Here is a 14,128-nt window from a genome sequence, read left to right on the forward strand (position 1 = left end):
TCAAGTCTATCAATTTTCAGATTTATTCCTTTAGACCATTACAATCCATTTAGGCCTTGCCCCGGGATTTACGATTCTCTGTTAATATTTTCATATTTTGACCCTGATCCTTAGGTCGCCGAAGTGATTCCCAGACAATCTGGCAGACTGCAAATCAATCGGGAAAACACCTCAGGAAACCAAATCATTTCTGATTAGAGTGTAGGGAATCCCATCTGCTGAAGAGATACAGTCCTCACCATCAACACTTTCTTTGTTCTACCTGCCTACAAAGTTTACCACTTCTCATATTCGAGGCAGGAATTCTGACTATAAAATGTTTTAAAAACAGGAACAATCTTCTGAAGCCATTTCCAATTTGAATTAGAATGTTTTACCTTTTCACACGGTAACAGCCGTTCCTGAGGAAGGAGTTTCCATGAGCTGTGTCCCAGGTATGGGCAGGAAGCCGCTGACTGAAACCGCAGTGGCCCCTTTCTGTTGGCAGCGGGGGCTTGTAGAGAGTGGGGTCACATTCTGCTGCACATGACCGTTTCACTCACTGCGGACTCAGGGTCAATCATGGATGACTTCTCGTGGTTGTATTGTCAGAAGATGGTCGATCTCAATACTTAGAGTCATAGAGTTATAGAGATGTACAGCTCTGTGCTGTTTTTCGGCTAGGAGAACCAACATTTCGACGAAATGCTCTGACCATTTGAGACACAGCAACTGGCAGCAAATTTGTGCGTGTACACATCCAAACGCACAGCGCTCGAGAGGACAGCGAAAGTTCTTGTTGAAAAGTTCGGTGACGCGAGGAAGATGGTTTGCAGACTTTTCCTCACCTGTCTGGGTGACATTCTCAGCGCTGCAGAGGTTCCTGCGAAGCGCTGCTCTCATATTTTGGTACGAATTCATTTGGTTTCATTCCAGCTGCTTCCGTTTGTTGGGATTGCAGATTGGGTCCAACGGACAGGAATAATGTGGACAGCAGTATTTCTCATTATTTTAAGAATCAGTTGCTCATGTACCCGTGTTTACCGCAGAGAGGGTGAGAGACCCGAGGAGTAACAAACACACCCATAAAACAATATCAGGACCTGTGTAGTTCTGTCATAAAAAGCTGCCTGCTGTTGTTCTATTGCAAAGTTGGGTTTCAAACCCACGACGCAATAAACATTGGACCCCAAACCCAGCACATTTAACCTCTCTGGATTAGTGGTGCTGGTAGAGCACAGCAGTTCAGGCAGCTTCCAAGGAGCAGTAAAATCGACGTTTCAGGCAAAAGCACTTCAGGGAATCCAGGGTTTCGCCCGAAACGTCGATTTTACTGCTCCTCGGATGCTACCTGAACTGCTGCGCTCTTCAGCACCACTAATCCTGAATCTGGTCTCCAGCATCTGTATTCATTGTTTTTACCTACATTAAACCACTCAGCGACGCTCCCTGACGATAACTAAGCGCCAAACCTATCAAGACTAATGTTTCAGCATCTCTTCACTTCGGGCAATTTCCCCTGGCACTTTCTTTGAATACCTTCGCATAATTAAAAAGAAATTACAACGATTTGAAAGGTTTGCACAGTGTGGACATTAGCGAGAAGCTGAATATTCTTCGACAGTTTTCCCCGGAGCTTCAGGCCTGAGGGATGTCCTTGGAAAAGTTTACAAAATAATGAGGTAGAGGAGCAGAGAACATAGTCAATCTACACTTTTTCAGAAGTCACGTGAGTTTAAAGCGAGATAGCATAGGTTTAATGTGAGAGCAGTACAATTTGAAAGGGATGTGAGCGACACTTGTTTTTAATACAGACATTTTTGTGCATGTCGAATAAATTGCCAAATTTAGTGGCAGGGATTGGTGCACTCACAATACTCGAAAGGCATCTAAATGGGTATACAGACAGGAAGTGTTCGGAGAGATAAGGGACAAATATTGGCAAATATGTTTAGATTAGTTACGGTCATCTGTTCAGCAGGTGCTAGTTGGATAGGAAGGTTTGCTTCCGTGCTCGGCAATTCTGTGACACTCCAGTACCTGACAACAGTTTGAATAGACCACTTGCAAAAACGCATGCTGTTTGTTACTAAGTCAGCGTGTTTGAATTTTATTTTTTCTTGAGGCGTAATGTTTTGAAATGACACAGAGAGGAATGTTTTCCAGACATTTACAGACAATGATCATTCTCCTTGATACATTCCCAAGTTCTCCATCAAATAATTTCGTTGACTAAAAAAAACCTCACAAATCGTGTTGTCCCATCAACTCTCCAGTGAATCCAAAACTGACAGCTCTTAACGTGGACCAGGTGCAAAACTCAAAAGGCAGAGTCATTATCAGGCACACAAACTCATTACTTCTGTCTGTGAGGCAGTGCGAGACGTGTATGTCCAGAACTGCTCACACAAATAGCACCGAAGCAATTCCAAACGGAGCTTCCCGACATTCTGGAGATTTAGTGCATTGCCAAGTAACAGAAAGTGCTCAAGTAACATAAAACATAACAGAAAAATGTACCATGCAAAGTGAATATTACCAATTATATTCTCGATTAAATTAGCTCAACAATGCGTTGGTGCCTCCACCTGATCGAGTGAGCTAATCTCCAGCCACCCTCACCAGAACAGTAATTAAGGATATGAGAGAAATATAACAACGTTTTACGTTGCGATTGCCCAACTTTTAGCCACAACAACAAAAAACGAGGGAGCAGATTTAGTGCAGGATCTGGCTTCACAACAGCGGTGAAATAACGACGTCCACTCACTTTTAGGGAAAACTGTGAACAACTCACATTGTCCAGAATATGAATACACAGCGCGGGCTGTTAAGTTCCCATATTCTATTGCTGCCCCGACATTCATACGAAAATGTACCTTTCAAAAAGAGCGTTTGTAGCTGTGGAATGACAGTGACAGCTGTTTCCCCTCGCTCTTACTGCCGCCCTTGGTAGTGTAGGGGCTGGTATTCTCATCTTACACGCGGTAGTTGAGTGTGCAATTCTCTATTGTGGAAAAGCGGAGTGTTTTGGAGCAGAAAGATGTGAAGTTCGGATGCTTCTGGAGTTCTTGTTGAAAAGTTCGGTGACTCGAGAAGATGTCACTTGTCTGGGTGACATTCTCAGCGCTACAGAGGTTCCTGTGAAGCGCTGCTCCTATGTTTTGGTACGAATTCATTTGGTTTCATTCTCGCTGCTTCCATTTGTTGGGATTGCAGATTGGGTCCAACGGATGGAATCCGTAGATATGTGCCCTGCTTCCAGGAATTGTCTGGCTGTCTTCTGCTTGCCCTGTCCTATTATTGTTGTGCTATTCGAGTCGAATGTGTGGCCCTTGCCGTTTGTACGTTTTGCGACTAGGGACTGCTGGACTGACGCCCACACAAATTCTTTGCCAAGAACCAATATCCACACACCTTCATTCGCAGATGCATGGCACACAAAGTTCGCAGCGAGGATATGCTTTGATGTAATTTTTAAATCATGCTTCCCTGTATTAAAAACAAATTCTGGAAAACGATATCCAGATTCTTCTGAACACTCGGACTTATGACAGCACAGAAACCGAGAGCCTCATTCAGACAACAACTCACGAGAAAACAAGGCCCAATCCGCATCATGTGCAGGTCAAACGTGGTTGACGAGATTCCATGCAGGGACTGCACGAAACACGACAAAGGAGAAAGAGGCTGACAACTAGAGAGCTGCATTCGTAATTTCACCTGGACTGTTAACGCCGCGGACAGCTGTTCCTTGCAGTTATGCACAGAATATTGAATGTCTCTGATTCCAGGGCTTGGAACTCGGATGATATGACCGTCTGCAGCACTGGTTACTTCTTTGTGTGAGGTAACCCCTGATGGAACACATGTAACACTCTATTGCTCATTGAGAAATACATCCAAAATAGGAGTTCATAGCAGCATTTCTGTTGTCTTTCTGGTGCTGTCCCTGACATGCCCTGTGGCACTGCACTTATTCTGTGATTCCTGGGGGTTCAGCACATGCTTCCACGATCGTATCATGGGCAGTAATCTGCATTTTCGCTTCAATAACGGATGTGTGAAGCGGAGGTCCTCCATTCTCGATTCTATTTTTCTCTTCTTATGCGCAACTGCAATACAGTAAAGGATTAATTAATATTGTAAGATGATATACAGAGGCCTGTGAAATACCGAAGTTTTAATGGCATTTATGCAATGGTTAGCGATTACCTTGATTCAGGAAATAAGGATGTAAAGTCTGTTTGGCTGGAGTTGAGGAACAGTGAGGAATGAACTCACAAGCTTGTGTGGTTTACAAGCCCACTCGCAGAAACCACAAAGCGAAATAAATCGTACAAGGAAAAAATATTGTGTGTGAGTAACAAAAATGGCAATAGTCATGCGTGATGTTAACTTCCCATCTAAAACTCCCGGTTCCATTATAAAAACGTTTGGAGAACCACAATCAAAAAAATCCCACATGTCCCATAAAACATCACGAGGGATATCTTGGTAATTGATTACTCTACTGGTGACTTAATTTTCCTATTTTCTTGGAAACCATCTCTTTAATTGTAAGCATCAGAAAACGCTTTCTTTTGCCAGCAAGAAATAAATATGGGATTAACCTTTGTTCGTTTCATGTATAAGAACACTGAGACTCCTCTGCACTGCACATCGTTTGCGTTTCTATCGATTTTAATAGTAGCGTGTCTTTTGATTCTTCCCAACAAAGTATATGATCTCGCATTCCCGACATGAAACTGCATCTGCCAAGAATACTCCAATTGTTGGCGGGAATCCTGAGGAACAGAATGTACATGTATTTGGAAAGACAAGGACTGATTCGGGACAGTTAACATGGCTTTGTGCGTGGGAAATCATGTCTCACAAATTTGATTGAGTTTTTTGAAGAAGTAACAAAGAAGATTGATGAGGGCAGAGCAGTAAATGTGATCTATATGGACTTCAGTAAGGCGTTCAACAATGTTCCCCATGGGAGACTGATTGGCAAGGTTAGATCTCATGTAACAGCAGTGGACCGAACACCAATCCTTGTGGTAGGCCGCCAGTATCTGGACACCAAGAAGAACATGTTCCATCAACTACAACACTGTTTTATATTGGCAAGCCAATTATGATCAAAGCTGCAATCTCTCCCACAATTCCAGTCCACCGCATTTTGTATAATAGCCTATTGTGGGGAAACGTATCGAACAACTTTCTGAAACCCATATACATCACATCAACCGGTTTACTGTCATCTCCCTATTTGGTCACTTTGTCAAAAAAATTAATACGAGTCGTTAGGCAAGGCATACCCATCACAAAACCGTGCTGACTGTCCCTGATCAGATTATTATTTTCCAGATGGTCATAAATCCTATCTATAATAACCTTTTCCAACACGTTACCAACAACTGCAGTGAGACTCACTGGTCTGTAATTACCAGGGTTGTCTCTACGACACTTTTTGAACACGGGAACAACGTATGCTATGCTCCATTCCACAGGAACTATTCCTGTAGACAACGATGATTTGACGATCGACGCCAAAGGCTCATCAATCTCTTCCCTTGCTTCCCAGAGGATACTAGGACAGATCCCATCCAGCCCAGGGGACTTGTCTGTTATCACACTCTGCAGTATTTCTATCACCTAATCCTTGTGAACCTCAATCTCTAGTACTCTGGACGCAAGTATCTCAGTATCTTCCTCGCCAACATTTTCATTTTCTATAGCGAACACTGTCGAAAAATAGTTATTTAGCGATTCCCCAATCTCCTCTGACTCCACACACAACTTCCCATTATTATCCTTGATTGTCCCAAATTTAACTCTCGTCATTCTGTTAATCCTGACATACCTATGGAAAACCTTAGGGTTAACCCTGATCCTATCTGCCAACAACTTCTCATGTATCCTCCTGGCTCTTCTCAGCTCTCTGTTTAGATCTTTCCTGATATCGTTGGAACCCTCGAGCGCTCTAACTGAGGTTTCACATTTTGTCCTAACATAAGACTTCTTGTTCTTCTTGACCAGGGATTCCACTTCCTTAGTAAACCACGGTTCACGCGTTCTATATCTTCCTCCCTGCCTGACAGGTACATACTTATCTCGGACACCCAGGAGCTTTTCCTTGAATAAGCTCCACATTTTAATGTGCTCACCCCCTGCAGTTTCCTACCCCATTCTACGCTTCCTAAATCTTACCTCATTGCATCGTAATTTCCCTTCCACCAGCTGAAACTCTTGCTTCGTGGAGTATACCTATTCCTTTCATTCACGAAAGTAAACCTGAGAGAATTGTGATCGCTGTCTCCAAAGTGCTCACCTACTTCCGAATCTAAAACCTGGCCAGGCGCGTTACCCAGTACTAAATCGAAAGTGGCTTCGTCCCTTGAAGGCATGTGTACGTACTGTGTCAGGAAGCCCTCCTGCACACACTGGGCAAAAAATGACTCACCTATCGTACTCGTACTGTAGTGATCCCAGTCAATATTTGGATATTGTCTTGAGTGTTCCAGAGTTTTTCATTGTCCCAGAGTCCAGATGAAGTTTGCATTCCTCACGTACGTGAGCGAGAATGATTTCAATGTCTCAGATCAGTTCCTGTCCCGAGAACATCAGAGTCAATGTCCCGTCCTCTACTCGGTCGTACAGTTCACACTTCTTCATTCTCCTCTGATTCCATTTCCCAAAGAGTTTATCAAGATTTACAAAGCTGGAGCCTAAATTATATGGTTTGCTTCCTAAACATTTTTTCAACTGCCAACTGACAATATTTTCACAGTATCTCTTCACAATCCTCTGGCTTGCACCATGTCCAGGGATGAGAAGTCCCGTTTGGTGGAGAGATTCCCGAGGCTGATGAGTTTCACTTTGGAACAAAGATGGTTAAGTGGCGATTTCCTGCGGTCGTTTCTAATGATGGAAGAGGGAGCGGTGGGGAATGAGCACTTTGACGAGCAGGAGGAAGTGTTGCCACTGACCCGAGTCAGAGAACAGAGGACAGGGATTAAAGGAATCTAATGAAAAGCAGCACTTCTGCTCAGGACGTTCAATAACAGCTGCAGAAACCCGATGTGTCGAGCAGTGTATCTGGAAAGAGAAACAAAGATAATGTTTTAAATATGGAACATTTCTGATGAAGAACTCGAGTTTCCCAAGTCTAATCAAATTACCGGCCTGGTTCACAAAATAGTTTTTCTGAACTTTGAGCGAACATTGTACCAGCAGGAAAGCATTCGTAACGTAGTCAGCAGGATTCGAACCTACGTGGGGAAACCCCAATGCATTTCTAATCCATCGCCTTAACCACTCGGCCATGACTACAGACAGCTCAGGTGGGTTGAGCATTGACCAAATCAGCCGTAATCTCATTGAAAGCTGCCGTTGACGTGATAAGCTGAATGCTTCCATTCTCCTCTCCCACCTCTGCTGTGAATTGTAAGGTGCGAGGCACCAACGTAAAGGAAGAAAAACACAAAGTTAGGAAAAGATATTTGCAGCCAAATTGAGTCAAAATTATTGATTGAAAGGACAATCCCACTTTGGCAATTTGCTAGATCTCTTTGCAAACATGACCAGCAGAGCTGATCAAGAGAGGTATTGATCTGTGTGTTCTTGGACATGAAACAATCCAAGGTTAGTGACATATTCATTTCTTTTTCTGGCGAAGGAGCTGGTCTTTCCATATGCTCACAATGAAAGAGATTTTTCCCAATAAAAGACGGCAAAAAAGTCCCATCTCACGCTGACACCATCGTGAGCGCTGCTGTTTCACAATACCACAGAGTCAGGGTCAATTCCCGCCTCATGCAACTGAATGTGTGGAGTTTGCACATTCTCCCCGTGGCTGCGTGCACTTGCTCTGGTTTTCTCCCATAGTCCAAAAATGTACCGGTAAGGTGAAATGGTCGTGCTGAATTGACGTGGTGAATGGAGAGGAATGCATTTGGGCTGGGGCGGGTCGGTGTGGAGTTGCTGGGCCGAAGGACCTGTTTCCATATTGTAAGTATTCTAATCTACGGTAATCAATGGCCAAGGTATGACCCACGTTGTTCGATGGGGCATATATGACTTTTCGATTGTTTTTCTTCAAAGTTTCTTTACAATTCAAACGGGAGTGGAAGAAGGGAAATGAATGTCTCCCATAATTCTTGCCTTCTTTTAGCATTCACAGGCGGTATTTTTCCTGTACGTTTTTTTTACACTGTGGTTACTGTTAATGTTCTTGTAAGCTACACCGGCTGGTTTCCTCTTTCCTCAATGTTCCTCATCTCTACCCAAACACATTTTCCATCCTTATCTCCTGAATCAATGTAATTTCTAACCATTGCATAATTGCCACGGAAACTGGGCTTTTCACAAGCCTGTGTATGTCATTTTCCAATATTAATTGATCGTTTACTGTGTTGCAATTGCGCATGTGAAGAAGAAAACAGAATAGAGGCAGGTGGTCCTGGGTTTCAAACGCACGTAATTGCAGCTAAAACGCAGATTACTGCACACAATGCAATCACGGAAGCATCCACCGAATCGTCAGGAAGCACACAATAATTACAATGCTGGATGTCATGTCAGGAACAGGACCAGAAACACAACAGAAATACGTCTCTTGGGTACTATTTTGGACGCTTTTCTCAATCAGCTATCGTGTTTTACATATGTTCCATCGGGAGTTACCTCACACAAGGAAGTAACCAGTACTGCAGATGGTCATATAATCCGAGTCCCAAGTCCCTGAGTCAGAGAGACTCAGTGCCCTGTGTGTACCTACAAGGAACAGCTGTGCATGGGGTTTATCGGGTAACTGAACTGCATGAATGCAGCTCGATGGTCGCCTGTCTGCTTCTCCTCTATAGTTTTCTGTGCAGTCCCTGCGTGCAATCTTGTCAACTACGTTTGTCCGGCACAAGATGGGCATTGGTCGTTTGTCTCTGAGAGAGGCTGTTGGTTTATGTTTTGTCATAATTCCGAGTGTAAGGAGGAATCTGGTTGTCAGTTCCCAGAAACTGACTTTAATAAATGGAAGCGTGCTTTGTAACTTGCCGCGTGGCATATCCTCGTTGCGAAGTTCGTGCACTGCGAATCACGTTGCGGGACAATCCAATTTTGGCAAAGAATTTGTGTGGCAGTCACGAGTTGCCACGACCAGCTATCCCTAGTTGCAATACGGACAAATGGCAAGAACTGCAAATTCGATTACAGCAGCACAAGGTTAATGTGACAGGGCAAACAGAAGGTAGCCAGAGGATTTCTGGGTGTAGGGCAATCACCCAAGGTACCTTTTCATATGAAAGTCTGTGCATCAGTAGAATCTGTAACCCAAGTAGTCTATGTTGGTTATTCATATTCCAGACAACTTGTGTTATTCCACGTTTATTCTGAAAGTGAATAGACATAGTTATTTCACCGTTATTTCGAAAGAAGATCCTGCATTGAATCTGTTCGACGTTATTTGATGCTGTGGTGCAAAGGTGGGCAATCGCGATGTGACACGTTGCTATTCTTTCATTTCCTTCACTACTGTCCTGGTGAGGGAGAAAGGTGATCACCGGGGCATTGATGGCCTAATTTAATCACGGATACAATTGGAAATGTTCACTCTTATTGGTTCGTTGTTGTTCTGTTTTGTTTTATGATACTTGAGCACTTTCTGGGACTTGGCAATAAACTAAATCTCCAGTAGGTTTGGAATTGCCTCGCTGTTACTTGTGCGAGCGGTTCATGTCAGAGACGACTCACAGTGCATCACAGACAGCACTTAAGCTTTGGTGTGTCTGATCATGGTACTGCCTTTTCAGTTCTGATTCTGTTCCACGTTAAGAGCTGTCAGGTTTTGGCTTCGCTGGAGAGGAAAGTGGGTAATGCGATATGTGAGGTATTTTTCTTTAGCCAAAATCTTTGATGACGAACTTGGGAAAGTGTCAAGAAGAATGGTCATTGGCAGCAAATATCCGGAAAACCTTCATCTCTGGATCGGTTGGGCCCATCCACCCTCCAAACAAAATAGCCAAACTCGCTGAGTAACAAACATCATGTTTTTTTTTTTTGCAAATGGTGTATTCAAACCGGTGCCAGTGGCTGGAGCATCTCAGAGTTGTCGAGCATGGAAACAAATCCCGCGAGCCAACTTGCCCTTGCTAAACAGGTTACCGAAATTAATCCATACATATCTCACAATATTTGTGCGTTATCTCTCCGAGGTCTTCCTGTCTATACACCCATTCAGATGCCTTTGAAATGTTGTGAGGGCACCAGACTCTGCCACTAAATGTGGCAATTCATTCCACACACATGTGAACAACATGTGTCCAGCACATCCCTTTTAAATTTTTCCTCTCTCACATTAAATGTTTGCTATGTAGATTTGAACTCGCGTGTCTTGTGAAAAAGTGCTCCCTGACTATTTACTTTGTCTGTCTTCCTCATGATTTTATAAGCTTCTGAGAGGCCATATCTAAGCCCTGAAGCTCCTGGGAATCTGACGAAGCCTACAGTTTCGTTCTCACCTCCAAGCAGTGCAAACCTTGCAAATCCTTGTAAAGGTTTTCTAAACGTACCCTTGAAAGAAGTGTGTCCAGCTGCAGCACTTGCTTGACCGCGTGGTCACTCTGGAGCTGCGGGTGGACTCACTATGGAGCATCAGCAATTCTGGAGAGTTATGTTGCCGCCCAGGTGCTCAGGCCAGGGATGTCGCCCATCGGCTGAAGATCATTCGAAAAGGGAATCGTGAACAGCCAGTTGTCTTGGTGCATACAGGCACGAGATGAGGACCTGCAGGGAGAATTCAGGGAGCCAGGAGAGAAATTAAAAAGGAGGACCTCAAAGGTAGTAATCTCGGGATTACTGCCGGTGCCATGTGACTGCCAGCGTAGAAATGAATAAAAAAAGGCACGATGAACACGTGACTTGAGGAATGGTGCTGCAGGGCGGGTTTCAGATTTGTTGGACTGTGCGACCAGTTCTGGACAATGTGGGACTATAAGAAAATTGACGATCTACATCTGAACCAGACGGGAACGAATGTCCTTTCGGGAGTTTTTCCTACTGCTGTTGGGGAGGTGGCAGGGCGCTGGGAACCACAAGATTAAACAAGTCGGCAGTGAGGTGGAAACTGGAAACGCTAAGAATCAGGAAGATAACATTAAAAATGGGAAGAGTAGGCAGAGAGCAGATGAATGCAAAAGAACTGGTGACCTGAAATGCATCTACTTTAATGCATGGAGTATAGACAGATGAACTTAGGGTTTAGGTTGATGCCGAGGAATATGACGTTATTGCGATCACAGAGATTTAGTTGAAGGAAGGGCATGGTTGGCAACCAAATGTTCTAGGATATAGATGCTTCAGATGGGACAGGGAGGGAAGAAAAAGGGGAAGGAGTTGCATTGCTGGTCAGAGATGATATCATGGCTGTGCGAAAGGAAGACACCATGTAAGGCTTGGGTCGTGAGACACTATGGATGGAGCAGTGAAATAAGAAGGGTGAGGTTAGATTTTTGGGGCTGTATTACAGTGAGCGTGAGGTGTAAGAAAAACATAGTTAAACAGATCATGCAAAGACGTAGAGGCAAATCTTTAGTTTTGATTGGAGATTTCCGTTTTCCCAACATTGTCCGGGATACTCTTAGCGTCAGAGGTCTGGATGGTATACCATTTGTAAGAAGCCTCCAGGTGAGTTTTCTGCGGCGGTATATCAATAGTCTGAGGAGGGAATAGGCCATATTGGAACTGATATTGGGGAATAAGCCAGGGCTGGCGATAGCAGTTGCCGTGGGTGATTTCTTTGGGAAGTGTCCAATATTCTGTAAGTTTTAGAATACTCATTGACGAAGATGAGAGTGGTCCTGCGGAAAGAGTACTATCCTGGGACAATTATATCAAAATTATGCAGGAGGTCGGAAATGTGGATTGGACACAGCTATTTGTAGGAACGTCCACAGTTCATATGTGGCAGGCTTTCAAAGATAGGTTAAATATAGTGCAGGATAGGCATGTCCCGTTGAAGGCATAGGATTTGAAAGACAATATTCGTGAACTGTTGATGACAGGACAATTGTACGACTCGCCAAGAGGAAAAGGGAAGCATACATAACGCCTCGGCAGCTAAGAACATAATGGTCCCTCGAGGAACATGAGAAGAGTAGGACAAGTCTTAAATGAGGAATCAAGGGGGTTAAAAGGGGTCATGAAACAACTTCACGCTAGCACAATTAAGGAGAATCTTAAAGCCTATTATTCATATATAAGAAGCAAGCGGGTAACCAGAGAAAGGATTGGTCTACTAAAGGAAAATAAAGGAAGGGTGTATGTCGAATCTGAGAGACTGGGTATGATTCTGAATAATTATTTTGCATCAGTGTTCACTGAAGAGAGGAATATGATGAATATTGAGTCTAGAGTAAGACATTTGATTAGTCTGGATCATGTTGACTTAAGTAGGGAAGCTGTGTTGGGCAGGCTAGGGGTAATTAATGTGGACAAATCCCCAGGAACAGATGGGATCTATCCCTGGTTCCTGAGTGAGGTGAGAGAGGAAATAGCTGGGGCCCTGACAGATATCTCCGTGGCGAACTTCAGCACAGGTGAGGTTCTGTCGGACTGGAACGTTACTCATATTGTCCACTGTACAAGAAGGATAATAGGGATATTCCGGATAACTACAGAACAATGGGCCTAACATCAGTGTTGGGAAAGTTGCTGGAGAAGGTACCAAGAGATAAGATCTATTCATATTTAGAAAATAATGTGCATATCAGTGAGAGGCATAGAATTTTTTGGTAAAGTGCCCAAGTTGATAGATGAAGGAAAGGCTGTTGATGTCATATACATGCACTACAGGAAGGAGTTAGATAAGGTTCCCCATGGTAACCAAATACAGTACGTAAAGTAACATGGTGTGCAGGGTGTTCTAGACAGGTGGATAAAGAATTAGTTGAGCAATAGGAGGCAGAGAGTGGCAGTTGAATGGAGTTTCTGGAAATGGAGAAAGATGACCAGTAGTGCTCCACAGGGGTCAGTGTTGTGGCCACTGTTGTTTGTGATATAGATAAATGTTCTGGAAGAGAGCACTGTTGGAATTATCAAAAAGTTTGCAGATGACACGAACATTTCTGGACTAACAGAAAGTATAAGTGACTGTTAAAGAATACAGGAGGATACTGGAAAGTTGGGCGGAAAAGTGGCAGCTGGAGTTCAAACCAAACAAATGTGAGGTGACGCATTTCGATCGGTCTAATTCTAGATGGGGTTATACAATGAAGGAAGAACTTCGGGAAAAAATGTTGATGGACAGAGAGATCTGTGAGTACAGGTCCATTATACACTGAAGGTCGCTGCACAGGTGGATAGAGTGGTCAAGCAGGCATATAATATGCTTGGCTTCATTGGATGGGGTATTGAATAAAATGGCTGGCAGGTCATGTTAAAATTGAACAATACATTGGTCTGGCCACACTTTGAATACTGTGCAAATTTCTGGTCGCCACATTACCAAAAGGATGTGGACGCTTTGGAGAGGGCGCGTAAAAGGTTTAAGCGAATGTTGCCTCGTATGGAAGGTGCAATCTAGGAAGAGAGGTTGGGTTGTTTTGTTTTCATTAGTAAAAAGGAGTTTGAGTGGGACCTTTTTGAGGTTTACAAAATCATGAAGGGTACAGACAGGATAGATAGAGAAAAGTTTTATGTCCCAGATTGAAGGATTAAATACCGAGAGGTCACGCTTTCAAGATGAGTGGTGAAAAGTTTAAGAGGGATAGAGTGGGTGGTGGGTGTCTGGAACGCGTTCCCAGCAGAGACGGGAGAGGTAATCACGGTAGATACTTTTAAAATGCGTCTGGACAGATGCATGAGTAGGTGGGGAGCAGAGGGATACAGGTGCTTAGGAATTAGGTGACAGGTTTAAACAGTAGATTTGGATCGGCTCAGCCTTGAATGGATGAAGGGCCTGTTCCTTGTCTGTACATTTTCTTTGGTCTTTCTTCTTAAATTACTCCAATTTCATTACATAATCTGCGAGGTCTAAGTGCCTGAAGTGAATCGATGCTGAAACACTACTCATAAAAATTCTGAGTGTGGGCTTTTGTGTGGTAGCGGGATCGAGGGTTTTAAGATGCTGGATTTTAAGCTTCAGTTTCTATCGAATCGTGGCTTCAAA

At 43.7% G+C, this 14,128-nt stretch overlaps 1 non-coding gene across 1 annotated transcript; it reads right to left on the reverse strand.

Annotated features, from left to right (window-relative positions):
- Nucleotides 1-7,217: 7,217 nt before the first annotated feature.
- Nucleotides 7,218-7,299, reverse strand: trnas-aga (transfer RNA serine (anticodon AGA)). The gene has a single exon. It is a non-coding gene; the product is annotated as a tRNA-Ser (tRNA).
- Between the last annotated feature and the right edge of the window lie 6,829 nt (nt 7,300-14,128).

Source organism: Chiloscyllium plagiosum, unplaced genomic scaffold (assembly GCF_037043375.1).
Source record: "Chiloscyllium plagiosum isolate Xiang-an unplaced genomic scaffold, Cpla_swu_hap1 HiC_scaffold_45, whole genome shotgun sequence".
Lineage (NCBI taxonomy): Eukaryota > Metazoa > Chordata > Chondrichthyes > Orectolobiformes > Hemiscylliidae > Chiloscyllium > Chiloscyllium plagiosum.